Here is a 20,274-nt window from a genome sequence, read left to right as displayed (position 1 = left end):
TTTATTGACCATTAAAAGACTAGTAAATAAGGACAAACCCTTTGTAGGCACCTGGCATACCCTAGAATTTTCTTTCTACATACAACCAAGATGGACAATCATACACCATAGGTACCTCTATATTTAGATATTTGGCATGCAATACATTTTTAAGTCGATGCATGCATTATCCAAATATACAAAAAATGAGAACAAGCATATGTATATGCACCCTAGCTCTTCTAGTTTCCGCTAAGATAATATTTGGAGGCATGTGTTTATTTGTTTTTCTCGCATCTCACATCACATGGTTTTATAAAGGGTTTCTATAAGAGGATTGTCTCAAAACAGAGATAACTAAGTATATGTGCACTGATATGTATAACAAATATAATGGTGTATCTTTATATTAGGAACCAAAGATACATGCATGGTCCATTTTGTGTACAATATTAATATACTAGAAGCAACAAAGTTTAGTGTAAAAACATATTTGCGAAATGATATGGGGATCATGTGACAGATCCCTCTCTCAGACCGCCCCATTTCATTTGATTTTTCAAAGTGATTAGGTTTAGTTAGATGTTCGATATTTATATATGGGTCTCCTCTTTTTGCCATTGGCTTCTCGACTCCAAATTGATCTCCAACAGTGGTGGAGCATACAGTTTGTTTGGACTGATTAGTTACATGTCTATCTATGGCGATGTGTCATAGAAATATTACTTATGTATAGACTATATAAGGAACTATATTCCATCGTGATAAATGAACTAGCCACACATTATATATTACTCCCTCAGTCCAATTACATAAGATGTCATTATGGGGCGGAGGAAGTACCAATGGAAGCTATGAAACGGTGAAACCCACCTCTATATTAGATGGTGATAGAGGAGACAGTTTCACTAGTGGAAAACAGGCCTAATGTCGCGGGTCGTATGACCCTTTTGTCGCGGGCGGCCAGCCGCGACAAGGAAGGCGCGACAAAAGGTCACGGTCGCTTACGACCCGCGACATAAGGTCCACCACGTGGCAGCCGCGGGGCGCAGGCACGGGCCCTTTTGTCGCGGGCGGTATTACCACCCGTGACAAAAGGCCCTCTACGTGGCGCACACACAATGCTGCTGCTTTAGGGTTTGAGAGGTGCAGCACCCCCCCCCCCTCCGCCACCGACCCCCTTTTATTTCATTTTTTTCATTCGAAAATAAAAGTTGCATATATTTGTACGCTACTAGAAGTGGTACACGTTCATTCATTATATATATATATATATATATATATATATATATATATATATATATATATATATATATAGATCGATCAAACAAATATTGGAAGCAAAAGTCGATTCCCCTTACACATATTCGTAGATTCCCTATATATATACATGGAACTCACGATCGACAAGCGGTACTAACGACCGTCTATTTGGAGGTAGAGCATCTATTTGGACTAAACAAGCCTTTGTTGTTTATTACTTCTCTAACCAAAAGTCCCGCCAGTTCCTCCGCGATTCCTAGTAGGTGTTCCTTTGGTTGGAGTCTGTCCCGCATGAAGTCGGCCTATATACGAAAATAAGATGAGTATGACTATATCAGTCTTGATAACGAAATATTGATGATAATAAATAAAGTTGTGAATGTTATTGCTTACGTCGAATTTATTTTTGTTCTGCTTCTCAGTGGTTAACATGCGAATGGACTCGCAAACGTAGTATCCACATAGATTCGTCCCTTGTGGCTGCTCGGGGGCACGGTACAGGAGTAAATGTTAGCTTCTTTGCCCGGGTAATCTCCTTATGATGATTCTTCAAAGCTTGCCAAGCCCTGCCGGGCAAAAGAATGATTGAATGAGTGGATAATTAATTGATATCTCACGAAAGATAAAGCGCGGCGATGAAGGAAATTACACTTGGAGCAACTCTCGCAAGTCGTGGAACCCGTCCACGCCTCTACTCAGTGGGTCTCTTACTTCAACTATTCCCTTATCGGGTTGAATGTCTAGTAGAATCCGAGTGGAAGCTGCACATGTTATGCATATACGTCAGGAATTACACTTAACATCGAGTAAGAAAAATTGAATGTGCATAAAAGATCATTAAGACTCTCACTCGTAGTTGTAAGGAAACAATATTGAATCACGTAAATATTGCTCCCCCAAAAACCTTAGTAGGTTTCCCCCGTTTCTTCGCGTTTATGCTTTACCGTTTCAACATGTATTTTATCCGGGTCAATAAACCCAACATTGATAATATTATTACTTTTGCATTCACCGATCTTCGATCCGCATAAGAGAACACATAAGATATAATGAGTATATGCAATGAAAACGAACATGAACTGAATGAAAATGAACTTATATGTAGTTAACAACTTACAAGCAATAGCAACTCATGAGAGATTTGTCGAGGGCATCTAGATTGAATAACCGCCGGAGTTCATTCATCTCAATATGGATCTCCTCCTTTCGGTAGTAATATTCCCATGGTATACTCGCCACGATGTACATTATGTTCTCCTTGCATGCATCAAGGTACCACTGATGCAAATTCCGCATATGTGTTGGCAGTTTATGCAGCTGCTCTCTGCTGACCAAGTCGGCCCCGTAGACAAATTTAGGAGCTATATCAGCAGTGGGTAGTGCAGCATCTGCTGCAGACAGCAATTCCTCCACGGTAACTGAACAGGAAGCCGCTAGCCTTGCAGCTTCTTCCATATCGAGACCACCATGTTCCTGGTACACCTTGGGAACATTAAACACTTTGAGTGCTGGGATCGATTGTTTGGGCTGATCTCCGAGGAGGGGAACTTGCTTTCTCTTTTTGCCTTTTGTCGTTTGCTTGGCCTTGAGGGGTGCACTTGTTGAACTGGACTTTTTCTCGGCTGCACTTCTAGCTGATGATTTGCTCGTGCCAGCAATGTCCTTCTCCTTAGCCTTTTCATCCTTCTTCTTGTCAATTACCTTCGCAAGAGTGCGTGTATAGTCATCCTTCTTCTCGTGTAAGTCATACTGCGATGGTGTGTTCAGAAAACTAGTAGCATATTCTATTTGCTTCTCTGTGTATGGCTCTGGCGCTGGAGGTTTTGGCTTATGAAAAAAATCATAATTGTATTTCTTCACAATGGCATCATTTTCCTCCTCAGTACGATCGTAAGGACGGGGGTGTAACATCCCAAGTTTCAACAATAATAAACAAGAAAGAGAAATTCCCCAAACCCAAAATTTGCAATTAACAAAAACTTTTTCTATGCATATAGTGCCACATATAGATATATGCATTTGAGTGATTTTATTTTGTGCAATTGCCATGATGAGTGTTAGTATGATTAAATATTGTTATGTGAACCCTAAGCAAGATCACCAAACCCTAATTTGAGGGGAAATAGAGAAAATGAGAAAAACTCATTTCTCACTCACATACACAATATGCATTTTAGCAAATCTTCAACCAAGGCCAAGTTTGCTTGCCCCCTTGCTTCTAAAATGCTTCAATGTGATAAACTAACCCTTTTGCATCCTTGGATCAAGAATCAAATCAAAAGAAATCAAGATTTCATCACACATGTGATAATGGTCACTTAACCCAAAATTATTTTCTTCACCACTTTACCCTTCTGTATTTCTCAAATCTTGAACTAAGCAAGGTCAACTAAAGCCAGGTCATCCAAGACCATGTCAAGGTGAGTAACTTTGATGTTGACCACCCTCCCTAAAGTTGACTAGGTTGACCAGAATAAGAGGGCAAAGAGGGAACCCGAGAGAGAGAAGAAGATCACCTCAAATTTGCAAAGTTGCAAATCACTTCCAAATTGAGTGCCACCACCACCAATACATCACAATAATTATATAAATGAGAATCACCAAAGAGATTTTCAAAATTCAAAAGAAACTTTCATGCGGGCATTCTGTCGAACAGGTGGCGAGCGGCATCTGGGATTTGTGTTACATGCTATTGTCCAGCAGATTTGAGCCTAAACCACTTTTGGTTTGTGATCATCAGCCTCCCCTACACCCCTGCCTCTAGCCCAGTACTTGCATGGTCGATTAAAGTCGAGGAGAAACCCTAAAACATGCCAAACAATGCCATGCCGGCCACCTTTGGCACTCCTCTCCCTGGCCTCTCCCTCGTCGTTTCTCCATGTCTGCGAGCATCTCTGATGCATAAGGACCAAGCCTGTACCCCTCACTCGATCGCCATTGCACGGCACTGCCCAGAACGCCCGCGTCCAAAACGTGCCAGGACGTGCCAGCCAGCGTGGTGATCACGCCCCGGGACGCGCAAGGACGCCACGCACTCGACCGCTACCGTCCTCGCCCTGCATCCCTATCACCGCGTCGAGCATCGCCTCTGCACCCTCTACACGCTAGACGAACGCCCGTGCCTGCCCTGCACCGTCGCCGTCGCCCTAGACCAAAATGATGCCGCGCGCCCAGTGATAGACATTGCCAGCGCTCGAGCTCTCCCATCACTCTTTTCTCTCGTCTCGATACAGGTTGAGCATCTCCAGTACACCGGCTAGCCGTAGCCGTCCTTCGCTTGCCCTTTCGCTCGCTGGAAACGCCACGCCATGGCCGCGCCCTTGCAGCACCCCGCGGCACCCCTCGCCACTATAAATAGAGGCCCTCCCGAGCAAGCTCTCCTCACACCAATCGACTCCCCTCTCACCCCTGATCTTCCTCACCACCTTAGCTTGATCGATTGCCGCCGGAGGAGAAGCAATTTCAAGATCGGAGCCGCCGGGGGACGCAGCTCACCGTCGACGATTGGCGCCACCCCAAGCGCCGCCGCTGCTCCCAAGCTCTTCCCCATCTACTACACCTTCACCGCGCATACTGCCTGAGTCCTGCATCGGCCTGGTAGGCTCTCCGACCCCCTACTGCCGCCGTGACCTCGTCGGAATCCCGTCGGTGACGACGACGCGCAACCGCCGTCGATCCTCTTTCTAATCCTACGGTCGAGATAGGAAATACCGCTTCGGCGTTTGAAGAGGCGCCGACAGGTGGCCCCCACCCTGTCAGCGCGGCCCGAGCGCGCCAGACGCGTGTTGGGCTGCGAAGCGCTGTTTAAATTCGTTTCGGCCCAATAACTCTTCCCGCCTAAGCCCACAAATTCAAATCCCGTTTATTCTTTATTCAAATTGCTCTGCTGAATGTTTAGTAAAATTTGAATAATTTGAATACTACCAAACCAAATCTAGCAAACTTTATACCTTTGGAAAGCCCATGAATTTACCTATCCAATGCCACTGGCCCCATCTCCATTTTCTTTGTAGATTTAATTTGACAAAAAAGACAAGACAGGGACTTTTGCACTTTCAAACTTTATTTAAAATTCAACCAGAATAGTTTTTGAAGTAATTCCAATTCTAATAAATCACAAATGATGTCCTCTAATTGATTATGCAATAACATAGCCCCGTTGTTTGTATGATCATGGACTAGATCAAATAAAATGGCTATGTAGTCATTTCTAGAGCATTTTAAAGTGGAATCCAAACTCAACCCTAATATGAGAGTTACCTCTCATTTAAATTTTGATCCTAAGTACTAATAACCAGGGGGAATGACTTAGGCTAATGAACCCTTGAGAATTATTACTTAGAGATTTTAATTCATTTAAATGTTAAGTTTTAAAACTATGTGAAGTATAGCACTTCCATTAAATTGAACTCACCTATAATAGATATGAAATGTTGACTTTGGGGTCAACCTATATTTCATACCTTATTATTATATGGAGAGATTAAATCTTAATATTAGGTAATGCAAAGAATTGAAATTCTTTAAAGACCTACATATCAAATTTAGGAAATGAGAATAATGAGAGGAAATTATTTTCTTTCTAATAAAGACAAATCCAATAATCCACCATGCCATGTTTGATTGATACTAGGACTAGTGTGTGAACTCTTTGAGTGTTTCTAGTTTAGTATGTGAGCTTGGTTTAGTATTTATACCTCGTATTCGTATATAGACGCTAGTAACGAGGAATACCAAGAGGAGGAGGGCTACTCTCAGGAAGAAGAAGAGAACTTCGATAACTACCCAGCTCAAGGCAAGCTAACCCTTGCTGAAAACAAGTGCTTAGCTCTACAAGAGCAAAGGCATCTTCACACTTTACTTTTAAGTATTACCTATCCCATGTTTTTACTTACTCTTGCTTTTGCTTATTTATTTTTTTAAGTACTTTTTGATTTATGATTCCCTTGTCCGGAATAGAACAAGAGCATCAAAGTTAGCCTAAGCAAATAAAGCTAGATAGCACCCCCTCATGACTAGTTGCTATTGCTAAGAACTAAAATTGACTACTCTAGATGGGAACATTTGTGAAATGAACTAAAGTGAAAGATTTTGAAGGTGAATATGACCTCGAGGAGATGGTGATTTTTGATAAAATAGATGATTGAGTTTGAATGCGATACCCTTCCAATTATACAAGTACCCCCACAATACCTGATTATGGGTAGGGCTTAACTAGAAGCTTGTGTATTTTAGTATGGGTTCCCTCCGAACAAACATCATAGGGGTTACGCTGCGGCTGCCTCCGTTACTTGTGGATTGATGTTGAAATGAGGTGAATGTACGGCCCAAGCCCTGTGCAGTTCCCGGGTTAACTGCGGTTTCCACCGGGAGGCCAAGCTCATGGGGAGAGGTGCTCATACTAGCATATATAAGTGAAAGGTTTCGATTGATGATCCGCGTACTGTGTTACGATGATTCGAGGTTACCCTCGACGGATGTAATCAAAAGTTGTGGCACAAGAGTACAACCTCTGCAGAGTGTTAAACCTATTCGAATAGCCGTGTCCACGGTTACGGACGATTGGAAAGGCCATACTATCTCCGTTATCATTAAAATGTTTTGATTCGAGAAATGAATGGTGGTTTGAAAGGTGACATTATGGTGGATCCATAATGAGTTGTGGGAATGACACTAATGTTCCCACTTGAGTTAGTCTAGCACATGAATTAGGCTTTTACCAAAGATTTATGAAACTAAAACTTGGCTTTATGCAAATAAACCTAGAGCTTAGCACCCTCTTACACTTAATGAGTATTTATCCTAGAGTTAGTTTGCGAGTACTTTAAAAGTACTCATGGCTTTGCCCTGGCTATTCAAATGCCAGACTATGAAGGAGAGCACCGGTATCAGGATGACGGACAACAGGACGTCTACGATAACTAGGATCGTCTTCTAACGTCAAGCGTTGCCTGTGGAATAGATCGTCCACTACTACTTCGCTTCCGCTACTATTTGTGATGTTGAACAATATATTTGTGTAATATTGGATCATGTGATCTATGGTTGTAAGACAATATGTGTTGTAATAAATGATGACTCTATGCTACTTACTATTATGTCTCGCAAAAACATTATTCCTGGGATTGCGATGTACGGCATAATAGGCATCTGGACTTAAAAACCCGGGTGTTGACAAGTTGGTATCAGAGCCATTGTTTGACCTTAGGAGACCCTAGTTAGAATGGACGCTCAAAAACTTAGTTTCAAATTCCATGATTTGACTAGTTATGAAAATCTTATTCACCTCCTTACCTTGAAGAGTCTTTTACAAACTTTAAATTCATGCCCTTCTTCTAATAGAATTAAAATTGGGAACACTTGCACTTATCTAACTTAATCATCTCATCTCTCTACAGATGGATCACGTCGTGGACGCGCAGCCCTTTCTCCAGACTGAGTTCTATCAGTTGGGGAACGGTGGAGAGATCATCTTCGAGAGGGACCTCTTCTCCCTCTCCGAGTTCCTCGGGCGCCCACCACCGGAAGTCTTTGGCGGAATGCTGAATGACCAACCCGGTGGTCAACTTCGGTGGGTGATCATGGTGGACCTTCGTGGAAGGTTCACGCTCCCAATGAGCGCAAGGATCCGAGTTCTCCTTCGGGGAGAACAAGCTGGGCGGATGGTCTCGCAAGGGGACTTCGGGAAGGACTCGCACGTCTGTGCGGGCAAAACTTCATGGACTTCACCGACAGTCGCTTTGTGCACTATGCAAGGCACAACTCACTCGGAGTGCCAATGAACCTGCCGTCACACCCGCAGCTTCGCCACCATGTTGATCACCTTGACTTCATGCTGAGCGAGACCCGCATCGACCTCGACAACTCCCGCGAATACGCCAACCACACTCACATCCAGTTGGCGCAGCAGGCGGACACCATCAGGGTGATCGCCGGAGAACGCAGGGCACTCCGCCGTGCCAACCAGAAGAAGGATCACGCCATCAACCGCCTGAAGGCCAGGATCGCCACTCTGAAGGCGACCATCGCTGCACAAGCTGAGCAGATCCAGGAGCTGGAAGGCGAAGGTGAAGGGGAGAACATCCAGGGGGACGGCTACTCCTACGTCAGCAACGACGACGACTACGAGGAGGAGGAAGACGACGACCTGGAGTTCCACCCTTACGAGGATGGCCACGAGCACCTCGATGCCGGGGTAGACAATGTCTATCCTATCAACGTCGATGGCGAGTAGTCCCGTCTGAGCACTTGCGCCCCGTGTTATGTATCTGTCCTTTGTACCCGCCCCATGTATCGTAGTTTGTTGAAAGGGTTCTTAAAACCCTCCTGAACATTTGGCTTGTAATATGTGCTACCTCCATGACTATGTTTGTGTGTGTGTAATATTATTATTATTATGAATCAAGTTTAAGTTGTATTTTATCCCAAAATGAGCCATAGACATTTCCCTCTTATCTCATGATCCCTATCACTGTTCAGATGGCACCCCCAACTCGCAACATGACTCAGGAGGCAATGCTGCAGATGTTGCAACAGATGTTGGCTGATAGAGAAGTTGAGAGAGCTGAACGGCAAGCCAACCTAGCTGCACTTCAACAACTTGCTCAGGGAAATCAAGGCCACGGAAACCACGACCACCCAGGGTCAAAGCTGAAAAACTTCCAGAACACTAACCCACCTGTGTTCAACAAGACAGAGGAACCCCTCGACGCTGATGATTGGCTCCAGACTATGGAGAACAATCTCGAGGTTGCCGGAGTGGAGGACAACGAGAAGGTGTTGTTCGCCACCCACTATCTGGCTGGACCTGCACGTGCCTGGTGGACAAGTACCCGCGCCTTACATGCGGGAAACCTGATGACTTGGGAAGACTTCAAACTCAAGTTTAGCAAGTATCATGTGCCCCCGGGTCTGATTAAAAAGATGAGGGATGAGTTCAGGGAACTGAAGCAAGGCAGAATGACCGTGGTAGAATACCGCGACAAGTTCCTCACTTTGTCAAGGTACGCCCCGGATGAGACGGACACCGTCGAGAAGAGGAAGGAGAGGTTTCTGAATGGACCGCATGATGAGATGCGGATCGTATCGATCAACATCCCCTTTGCTGACTTAGAAGCACTCGTTGACTCCGCCATTCAGATGGAGGGGAAGATACACCAAGCCAATGAGAACCGCAAGCGCCGTATGATGAACCAGAGTGGGCCCAGCAACAATCACAAGTATCGCCCCAACTCAGGTGGAGGGTTCACCCCAAGAAACAACAAGCCCCCGATGCAGAATCCGCGTCCGAGTTATCAGAACCGGAGTGGAGGAAACCCCAGGTCAGGAGGACACAACAACTACAACAACAACAACAGCAACTTCAACCGCGCCCCACCTCGCGCCCCCAACAATAACTCCAACCCTGCTCCAAGGACTGGGAGCAACGCTGTTCCCATCACCCCCAAGGACAAGTCCACCTACAACTGCTACGAGTGCGGAGTAGCTGGGCACTTTTCCTATGAGTGCCCCAAGAAGCTCGCCAAGACTGCCGCCAACACCTCAGGCCCTGCGCAGCAGCTGGCGTCGTGTCACCACCAACAAGAAGTTCGCCCCCAACAACCCGAACAACCGCAACGGCCGCCTCTACCACATGAATGCGGAAGAAGCTCGGGAAGCCCCGGACGTTGTGCTTGGGTATGTTCTCTCGTTAACTCAATACCCGCAAGAGTCGTTGTTTGATTCCGGAGCATCGCATTCATTCATTACCGAAGATTTTGCATGCACTAGTAAGATTCAACCCATCAGTTTGAAGCATGTCATGATAGTTCAAATACCTGGATCAACCACTAAAGCTAGAAAAATTTGCAAAGATGTGCCAATCAGAATACATGAAATAGATTTCTATGCAAATTTGATTGTTCTGGGAGCCAAAGGAATGGAAGTAGTCCTGGGAATGGACTGGATGGCGAAACATCATGGACTGATTGATTGTGCCAAGAAGGCCATCACCATGACTAGTAGCACCGGAATAATAGTCGAACACATATCCGAAAAGATGCCCCGAAAGTTCACTTGTAACCAAAGCCTAGCCAAACCCACCTTGGATCAGATCAGGGTCGTTTGTCGATATCCTGATGTGTTCCCGGATGATCTACCCGGTATGCCCCCAGATCGGGATATCGAGTTTATCATCGAGTTAATCCCCGGAACCGGACCTATAGCCCAGAGAGCCTACAGCATGAACCCGGCAGAGTTAGTGGAACTGAAGAAGCAGCTGGATGATATGCTATTCAAAGGTCTGATTCAACCAAGTGCGTCACCCTGGAGATCGCCAGTTTTGTTTGTGGATAAAAAGGATGGTGCCACTCGTTTGGTTACGGACTATCGTAAGCTTAACGATGTCACCATTAAGAACAAGTATCCATTGCCCAAGATAGAAGATCTGTTTGACCAGCTGACCGGAGCCCGAGTATTCTCAAAGATTGATCTGCGGACAGGATACCATCGATTGAAGATTCGTGCCACCGATATCCCCAAAACTGCCTTTACCACCAGATATGGATTGTATGAGTACAATGTCATGTCATTTGGATTGACCAATGCCCCCGCCTACTTCATGAATCTCATGAATAAGATCTTTATGAACTTCCTGGACAAGTTTGTGGTTGTCTTCATCGACGACATCCTCATATACTCCAAGTCCGAGGAAGAACATGGGCAACATTTGGAAGTGGTCCTAGATACCCTTCGGGAACATCAGTTGTATGCCAAGTTCAGCAAGTGTGAATTCTGGTTGAAAGAAGTAGGATTCCTGGGTCACATCTTGTCAGCCGGAGGAATTGCCGTTGACCCCGCAAAAATCAAGACTGTTGAAGAATGGAAAGCCCCAACCACCCAGACCGAAGTCCGTGCCTTTCTCGGATTGGCGGGATATTACCGCCGATTCGTTGAAGGATTTTCGAGCATAGCAAGACCAATGACCCAATTGTTGAAGAAGGACCGGAGTTTCGAATGGACCGACAAGTGTGAAGAGAGCTTTCAACAGCTCAAGTTAAGATTGACAACAGCCCCAATACTGGTTATGCCGGACATTACCAAGCCCTTCGATGTGTACTGTGACGCCTCCAAGATTGGTCTTGGATGTGTGCTGATGCAAGAAGGCAAAGTGATATCTTACCTATCAAGACAGCTGAAGCCGCATGAACAGAACTACCCAACCCATGACTTAGAGCTAGCAGCGGTGGTGTTAGCGCTGAAAGTATGGCGTCACTACCTCATGGGTAATCGATGCGAGGTTTACTCGGATCACAAGAGCCTGAAGTATATCTTCACGCAGAAGGAGCTGAATATGAGACAGCGCAGATGGATAGAGTTAATCAAGGATTACGACATGGAAATCCACTATCACCCCGGCAAGGCCAACGTGGTAGCGGATGCTCTGAGTAGACTGCCGTGTCAGTTAAATTCCATGTTAGCAATTGAGCAACCTAGCCTGTTTGAAGAGTTTGAACAGTTTAGACTTGAACTGGTTAGCGAAGGATACCTCGCCAGCATTGAACTCCAACCCACCCTGATTAGTCAGATCAAAGAAGCACAGAAAGGAAATGCTAGCATTGACGGAATCAAGAACCAAATAGCCGCCGGAAAAGCACCAGGATTCACCGTAGATGAAGAAGGAGTGCTATGGTATAACAAGCGCCTTTGCGTACCGTCAGACTCAGAATTAAAGCAAGTTATCCTGAAAGAAGCTCACGACACCCTATACTCCATTCACCCCGGAGGAACCAAGATGTACCAGGATTTGAAGGAGCAATTCTGGTGGCATGGAATGAAGAGAGAAATTGGAAGCTACATCGCCAAGTGTGACATCTGTCAAAGAGTCAAAGCAGAACACCAACGCCCCGCAGGACTGTTGCAACCCCTACAGATTCCCGAATGGAAGTGGGATTCCGTAGGAATGGACTTCATCACCGGACTGCCCAAGTCTAATAAAGGAAATGATTCCATCTGGGTAGTGGTCGACAGACTAACCAAAGTCGCCCACTTCATCCCCGTCAAGACCACCTATCAAGGACCGAGACTCGCAGAGTTATATATCTCAAGGATAGTCAGCCTTCACGGAACCCCGAAGTCGATAGTATCCGACAGAGGATCCCAATTCACCTCCAGATTCTGGCAGAAAGTCCATGAAGGACTCGGAACTCGCCTGAATTTCAGCACAGCCTATCACCCGCAGACAGATGGACAGACAGAAAGAGTCAACCAAATCTTAGAAGATATGTTGAGAGCATGTGTGCTAGAGTATGGATCTAAGTGGGAAGACTGCTTGCCGTACGCAGAATTCTCGTACAACAACAGTTACCAAGCCAGCTTGCAGATGGCCCCCTTCGAAGCACTGTATGGAAGGAAGTGCCGTACCCCTCTGAATTGGTCGGAAGTAGGAGAGAGTCAAATCTTTGGACCAGATATTCTCCGAGAAGCCGAAGAGAAGGTTCACAAGATCCGCGAGTATCTCAAGACAGCCCAATCAAGACAGAAGAGCTACGCCGACAAGAGACGCCGAGAGATGACCTTCGAGATCGGAGATTTCGTATATCTCAAAGTGTCCCCTCTTAAGGGAATGCAGAGATTTCAACTTCGAGGAAAGCTCGCACCCCGATATGTCGGACCTTTCAAGGTCCTGAGTCGCCGAGGAGAAGTATCCTATCAGCTGGAGTTACCGGAAGAAATGTCAGCGGTGCACAATGTGTTTCACATCTCGCTACTCCGGAAGTGTTTAGAAGTGCCTGAGAAGACCGAGGTTTTCAAGAACATCGACCATCGAGCTGTCGATATCAACTCAGATCTGACATACCGCGAAGTACCTATTCGCATCTTGGAAGAAGCTCTCAGAACCACCCGTACTCGAAGTATCAAGTTTCTGAAGATCCAATGGAGTAACCACACCGAAGAAGAAGCCACTTGGGAGAGAGAAGACTTTATGAGGACTGAGTACCCAGATCTCTTTAGTACCTAGTTTTCTCAGATCTCGGGACGAGATCTTTTGTAAGGGGGAAGGGTTTGTAACATCCCAAGTTTCAACAATAATAAACAAGAAAGAGAAATTCCCCAAACCCAAAATTTGCAATTAACAAAAACTTTTTCTATGCATATAGTGCCACATATAGATATATGCATTTGAGTGATTTTCTTTTGTGCAATTGCCATGATGAGTGTTAGTATGATTAAATATTGTTATGTGAACCCTAAGCAAGATCACCAAACCCTAATTTGAGGGGAAATAGAGAAAATGAGAAAAACTCATTTCTCACTCACATACACAATATGCATTTTAGCAAATCTTCAACCAAGGCCAAGTTTGCTTGCCCCCTTGCTTCTAAAATGCTTCAATGTGATAAACTAACCCTTTTGCATCCTTGGATCAAGAATCAAATCAAAAGAAATCAAGATTTCATCACACATGTGATAATGGTCACTTAACCCAAAATTATTTTCTTCACCACTTTACCCTTCTGTATTTCTCAAATCTTGAACTAAGCAAGGTCAACTAAAGCCAGGTCATCCAAGACCATGTCAAGGTGAGTAACTTTGATGTTGACCACCCTCCCTAAAGTTGACTAGGTTGACCAGAATAAGAGGGCAAAGAGGGAACCCGAGAGAGAGAAGAAGATCACCTCAAATTTGCAAAGTTGCAAATCACTTCCAAATTGAGTGCCACCACCACCAATACATCACAATAATTATATAAATGAGAATCACCAAAGAGATTTTCAAAATTCAAAAGAAACTTTCATGCGGGCATTCTGTCGAACAGGTGGCAGGCAGCATCTGGGATTTGTGTTACATGCTATTGTCCAGCAGATTTGAGCCTAAACCACTTTTGGTTTGTGATCATCAGCCTCCCCTACACCCCTGCCTCTAGCCCAGTACTTGCATGGTCGATTAAAGTCGAGGAGAAACCCTAAAACATGCCAAACAATGCCATGCCGGCCACCTTTGGCACTCCTCTCCCCGGCCTCTCCCTCGTCGTTTCTCCATGTCCGCGAGCATCTCCGATGCATAAGGACCAAGCCCGTACCCCTCACTCGATCGCCATTGCACGGCACTCGCCCAGAACGCCCGCGTCCAAAACGTGCCAGGACGTGCCAGCCGGCGTGGTGATCACGCCCTGGACGCGCAAGGACGCCACGCACTCGACCGCTACCGTCCTCGCCCTGCATCCCTATCACCGCGTCGAGCATCGCCTCTGCACCCTCTACACGCTAGACGAACGCCCGTGCCTGCCCTGCACCGTCGCCGTCGCCCTAGACCAAAATGATGCCGCGCGCCCAGTGATAGACATTGCCAGCGCTCGAGCTCTCCCATCACTCTTTTCTCTGTCTCGATACAGGTTGAGCATCTCCAGTACACCGGCTAGCCGTAGCCGTCCTTCGCTTGCCCTTTCGCTCGCTGGAAACGCCACGCCATGGCCGCGCCCTTGCAGCACCCCGCGGCACCCCTCGCCACTATAAATAGAGGCCCTCCCAGCAAGCTCTCCTCACACCAATCGACTCCCCTCTCACCCCTGATCTTCCTCACCACCTTAGCTTGATCGATTGCCGCCGGAGGAGAAGCAATTTCAAGATCGGAGCCGCCGGGGGACGCAGCTCACCGTCGACGATTGGCGCCACCCCAAGCGCCGCCGCTGCTCCCAAGCTCTTCCCCATCTACTACACCTTCACCGCGCATACTGCCTGAGTCCTGCATCGGCCTGGTAGGCTCTCCGACCCCCTACTGCCGCCGTGACCTCGTCGGAATCCCGTCGGTGACGACGACGCGCAACCGCCGTCGATCCTCTTTCTAATCCTACGGTCGAGATAGGAAATACCGCTTCGGCGTTTGAAGAGGCGCCGACAGGTGGCCCCCACCCTGTCAGCGCGGCCCGAGCGCGCCAGACGCGTGTTGGGCTGCGAAGCGCTGTTTAAATTCGTTTCGGCCCAATAACTCTTCCCGCCTAAGCCCACAAATTCAAATCCCGTTTATTCTTTATTCAAATTGCTCTGCTGAATGTTTAGTAAAATTTGAATAATTTGAATACTACCAAACCAAATCTAGCAAACTTTATACCTTTGGAAAGCCCATGAATTTACCTATCCAATGCCACTGGCCCCATCTCCATTTTCTTTGTAGATTTAATTTGACAAAAAAGACAAGACAGGGACTTTTGCACTTTCAAACTTTATTTAAAATTCAACCAGAATAGTTTTTGAAGTAATTCCAATTCTAATAAATCACAAATGATGTCCTCTAATTGATTATGCAATAACATAGCCCCGTTGTTTGTATGATCATGGACTAGATCAAATAAAATGGCTATGTAGTCATTTCTAGAGCATTTTAAAGTGGAATCCAAACTCAACCCTAATATGAGAGTTACCTCTCATTTAAATTTTGATCCTAAGTACTAATAACCAGGGGGAATGACTTAGGCTAATGAACCCTTGAGAATTATTACTTAGAGATTTTAATTCATTTAAATGTTAAGTTTTAAAACTATGTGAAGTATAGCACTTCCATTAAATTGAACTCACCTATAATAGATATGAAATGTTGACTTTGGGGTCAACCTATATTTCATACCTTATTATTATATAATGCAAAGAATTGAAATTCTTTAAAGACCTACATATCAAATTTAGGAAATGAGAATAATGAGAGGAAATTATTTTCTTTCTAATAAAGACAAATCCAATAATCCACCATGCCATGTTTGATTGATACTAGGACTAGTGTGTGAACTCTTTGAGTGTTTCTAGTTTAGTATGTGAGCTTGGTTTAGTATTTATACCTCGTATTCGTATATAGACGCTAGTAACGAGGAATACCAAGAGGAGGAGGGCTACTCTCAGGAAGAAGAAGAGAACTTCGATAACTACCCAGCTCAAGGCAAGCTAACCCTTGCTGAAAACAAGTGCTTAGCTCTACAAGAGCAAAGGCATCTTCACACTTTACTTTTAAGTATTACCTATCCCATGTTTTTACTTACTCTTGCTTTTGCTTATTTATTTTTTTAAGTACTTTTTGATTTATGATTCCCTTGTCCGGAATAGAACAAGAGCATCAAAGTTAGCCTAAGCAAATAAAGCTAGATAGCATCCCCTCATGACTAGTTGCTATTGCTAAGAACTAAAATTGACTACTCTAGATGGGAACATTTGTGAAATGAACTAAAGTGAAAGATTTTGAAGGTGAATATGACCTCGAGGAGATGGTGATTTTTGATAAAATAGATGATTGAGTTTGAATGCGATACCCTTCCAATTATACAAGTACCCCCACAATACCTGATTATGGGTAGGGCTTAACTAGAAGCTTGTGTATTTTAGTATGGGTTCCCTCTGAACAAACATCATAGGGGTTACGCTGCGGCTGCCTCCGTTACTTGTGGATTGATGTTGAAATGAGGTGAATGTACGGCCCAAGCCCTGTGCAGTTCCCGGGTTAACTGCGGTTTCCACCGGGAGGCCAAGCTCATGGGGAGAGGTGCTCATACTAGCATATATAAGTGAAAGGTTTCGATTGATGATCCGCGTATCGTGTTACGATGATTCGAGGTTACCCTCGACGGATGTAATCAAAAGTTGTGGCACAAGAGTACAACCTCTCGCAGAGTGTTAAACCTATTCGAATAGCCGTGTCCACGGTTACGGACGATTGGAAAGGCCATACTATCTCCGTTATCATTAAAATGTTTTGATTCGAGAAATGAATGGTGGTTTGAAAGGTGACATTATGGTGATCCATAATGAGTTGTGGGAATGACACTAATGTTCCCACTTGAGTTAGTCTAGCACATGAATTAGGCTTTTACCAAAGATTTATGAAACTAAAACTTGGCTTTATGCAAATAAACCTAGAGCTTAGCACCCTCTTACACTTAATGAGTATTTATCCTAGAGTTAGTTTGCGAGTACTTTAAAAGTACTCATGGCTTTGCCCTGGCTATTCAAATGCCAGACTATGAAGGAGAGCACCAGTATCAGGATGACGGACAACAGGACGTCTACGATAACTAGGATCGTCTTCTAACGTCAAGCGTTGCCTCGTGGAATAGATCGTCCACTACTACTTCGCTTCCGCTACTATTTGTGATGTTGAACAATATATTTGTGTAATATTGGATCATGTGATCTATGGTTGTAAGACAATATGTGTTGTAATAAATGATGACTCTATGCTACTTACTATTATGTCTCGCAAAAACATTATTCCTGGGATTGCGATGTACGGCATAATAGGCATCTGGACTTAAAAACCCGGGTGTTGACAGGGGGGGAGGAACCTTTGGTACTTTTGGGAGGGGCGACATCTTGTGGACAAGACTCTTGAAACGCTTCCGGCTGGGTGCATTCCAAGTCTTAGTGGGCGGAGGCGGCGGCGCTGTAGATGGAGATGGACTACCGATGTCGTGGTCGACGTCGTACCCACGGGGTGATGGTGGCGATATGTGATCAGTAGGAGGAGGTGATGGTGGCCTGCGATCACCAGGAGGAGGTGATGGTGACCTGCTGGGACGACTGGTACTAGGGGCTACCCAGCCTGGCAGCCTGATGTTCTTCTTTTCCCAGAGAATGATTTCTCCCAGCACCTCTCTGAGTGTAAGCCCCCCATCACCTCCAGGGATTTCGAGCTCCAATGTCTCCCACGACGGGACAACTGAATCCACCCCGACACGAGCATACCCAGCTGGAATCGGATTGCCATGCCATGTTGCCGGCTCACCTTCAGGTCCAAATGCCGGTAAGACATAGCCGACCGCCACCTTAATAGACACCTTCCTGAACACCTCATGGAGATCACAAGGTGTTTGCTCCTTGATTCCATCCAAGGGGTCGCCAGGACCGACATCTATCATCATCCGTGTAGGAGGGGCCTCCGAGTCGGCCACGCTGCTGTCTCGTCGCTGAGATATGCCAGCGGTATTATCTAGCGGGCGCTGTCCTTTTAGTTCATTTATCTCCCGCTGCTGCTGCTGAAGCTCCCGCTGCTGCTGGTCAAGTCGGCGTTGGAACTCGGCCATCCGGTCATTCTGCACCTCCAGCTGGCGTTGTTTAGCTCTCGCTCGGCTTCTATAAGTCTCCGCGTCGGCCGGAAACCCAAGCGACCACGGAACACTAGGGCCGAAGCCTCTTGTTCGTCCTCCCTTCTCAGGATTACCGAGGACAAGCGTCAGCAAGTCTTTCTCTCTATCGGGAGCAAACTTTAGTTTTCCCGCCTTTATATCTGCCGTCACTTCAATCCATTTTTTCCTGGGTACCCTAACCCTGCTGTCACTTTCAAAAATGTTCCCTGTCTTCATGTCATACTCACAACCATGCGCGAGGAACCAATTTCGAGCCCTAATGTCCCATCCTTCTCGCGTGGGTTCTGGAGTGTTCCCATTCAGCTCCATCTCAGCCTCTTGTGCATCCCACTTAGGCATGGCTACTCCGTAGCCCCCTCGCCCCGTATGATGGTGATATTTCTTTTCGCTTGCATTCTTCTTGTCTTTCTTGGACAGGTTCACAGCCTCCTCTGATTCTTTGTACTTCACAAATTCTTCCCAATGATGCTCCTGCTTCGCTAGATAGTTCTCGAATAATGGAGGCTTCTTCTCTTTCTTATAATTTTTCCATAACCGGTTCTTATACGCCCGGAAAAGTTCCCCCATCTTCTTAAGAGCCCATTTCTTCACTAGCGCCCTCTGCTTAGCATTCTCAGACTCCGATCCCAAATCTGGCAAAGTGAAATGTGCCATGACGTCGCCAAAAAGTGTGTCTTTGTACCTATCGGCAACCTGATTTTTGGACACATTCTTGGTCTTGTTCCATTCTCTGATAGTGATCGGGAGACGATCTCTAACCACAACTCCGCACTGATTTTTAAATGTCACTCCGACACTCGCGGGTACCACCGGTTGGCCTTCCGGTGATATAGCTTCAATTGTGAAGTGGTCTTTTTTGCCCAACTTCTTTGCCGGGCCTCGTTTCTCAAACTTATCTTCGGAGGCCTAAGAGAATACATATAGAATTCCATTAATGCCTCTATACTAATGCCTCTATACATATGTACATATAGAATTCCATTAATACCTCGTCATGACCGGAGCCGTCGGCTTCTCCGTCACCAGAGCCGTCGGATTCTCCATCACCGGAGCCGTCGGCTTCTCCATGACCGGAGCCGCGGGCTTCTCCATCACCGGAGTCGCGGTCTTCTCGGTCGGCTTCTGTACCATCGCGGATTATGTCCGCGAAAATGTCTTCCTGTTCCAAGTCCCGTTCGAATGGATCCATTGTTTCTGCAAAAGAATTAAATCGATAAGTACATGTTCTAACCCTAACCCTAATCAAACACTAACCAAACCCTAACCCTAATCGACGCGTGTTTGCGAGAGGGAGAGGGTGTCGGCGACAGTTGTTTGCGAGAGCGAGAGGGTGTCGGCGACGCGTGTTTGCGAGAGGCTCGGGTGTTCGCGAGAGGTAGAGGAGAGGGAGAGAGAGGGGAGTTGCGGCGTCGAGTGATCGTGAGAGGGAGAGGGAGCACGGGACGAGGGCGATTGCGCGAGAGGGAGAGGAGAGGGCCGGTGTCGGCGTCGGGGGTGTTCGCGAGAGGTAGAGGAGAGGGAGAGAGAGGGAGTTGCGGCGTCGAGTGATCGCGAGAGGGAGAGGGAGCACGGGACGAGGGCGATTGCGCGAGAGGGAGAGGAGAGGGCCGGTGTCGGCGTCGGGGGTGTTCGCGAGAGGGAGTCGTCCGCTAGGGCTATGTACTATAACTAAATACACTAAATAACTAACTAAATACATATACTAAAAAACTAAAAAAGTAACTAACAAATTAACTATTAAACTAACTACTAATTACATAAAAACTGAAACAACTAAAACATTAACTAATTAACTAACTAAACCTAAAAACTAACTACTAAATACATTAACTAATTAACTAACTAAACCTAAAAACTAAAACAATTACAGAAACTTAAAAACTAAAACAATTACAGAAATTTAAAAACTAAAACAATTACAGTAATTA

The sequence above is a fragment of the Lolium rigidum genome, unplaced genomic scaffold (assembly GCF_022539505.1).
Source record: "Lolium rigidum isolate FL_2022 unplaced genomic scaffold, APGP_CSIRO_Lrig_0.1 contig_18504_1, whole genome shotgun sequence".
Lineage (NCBI taxonomy): Eukaryota > Viridiplantae > Streptophyta > Magnoliopsida > Poales > Poaceae > Lolium > Lolium rigidum.
This window is presented reverse-complemented; position numbering follows the sequence as displayed.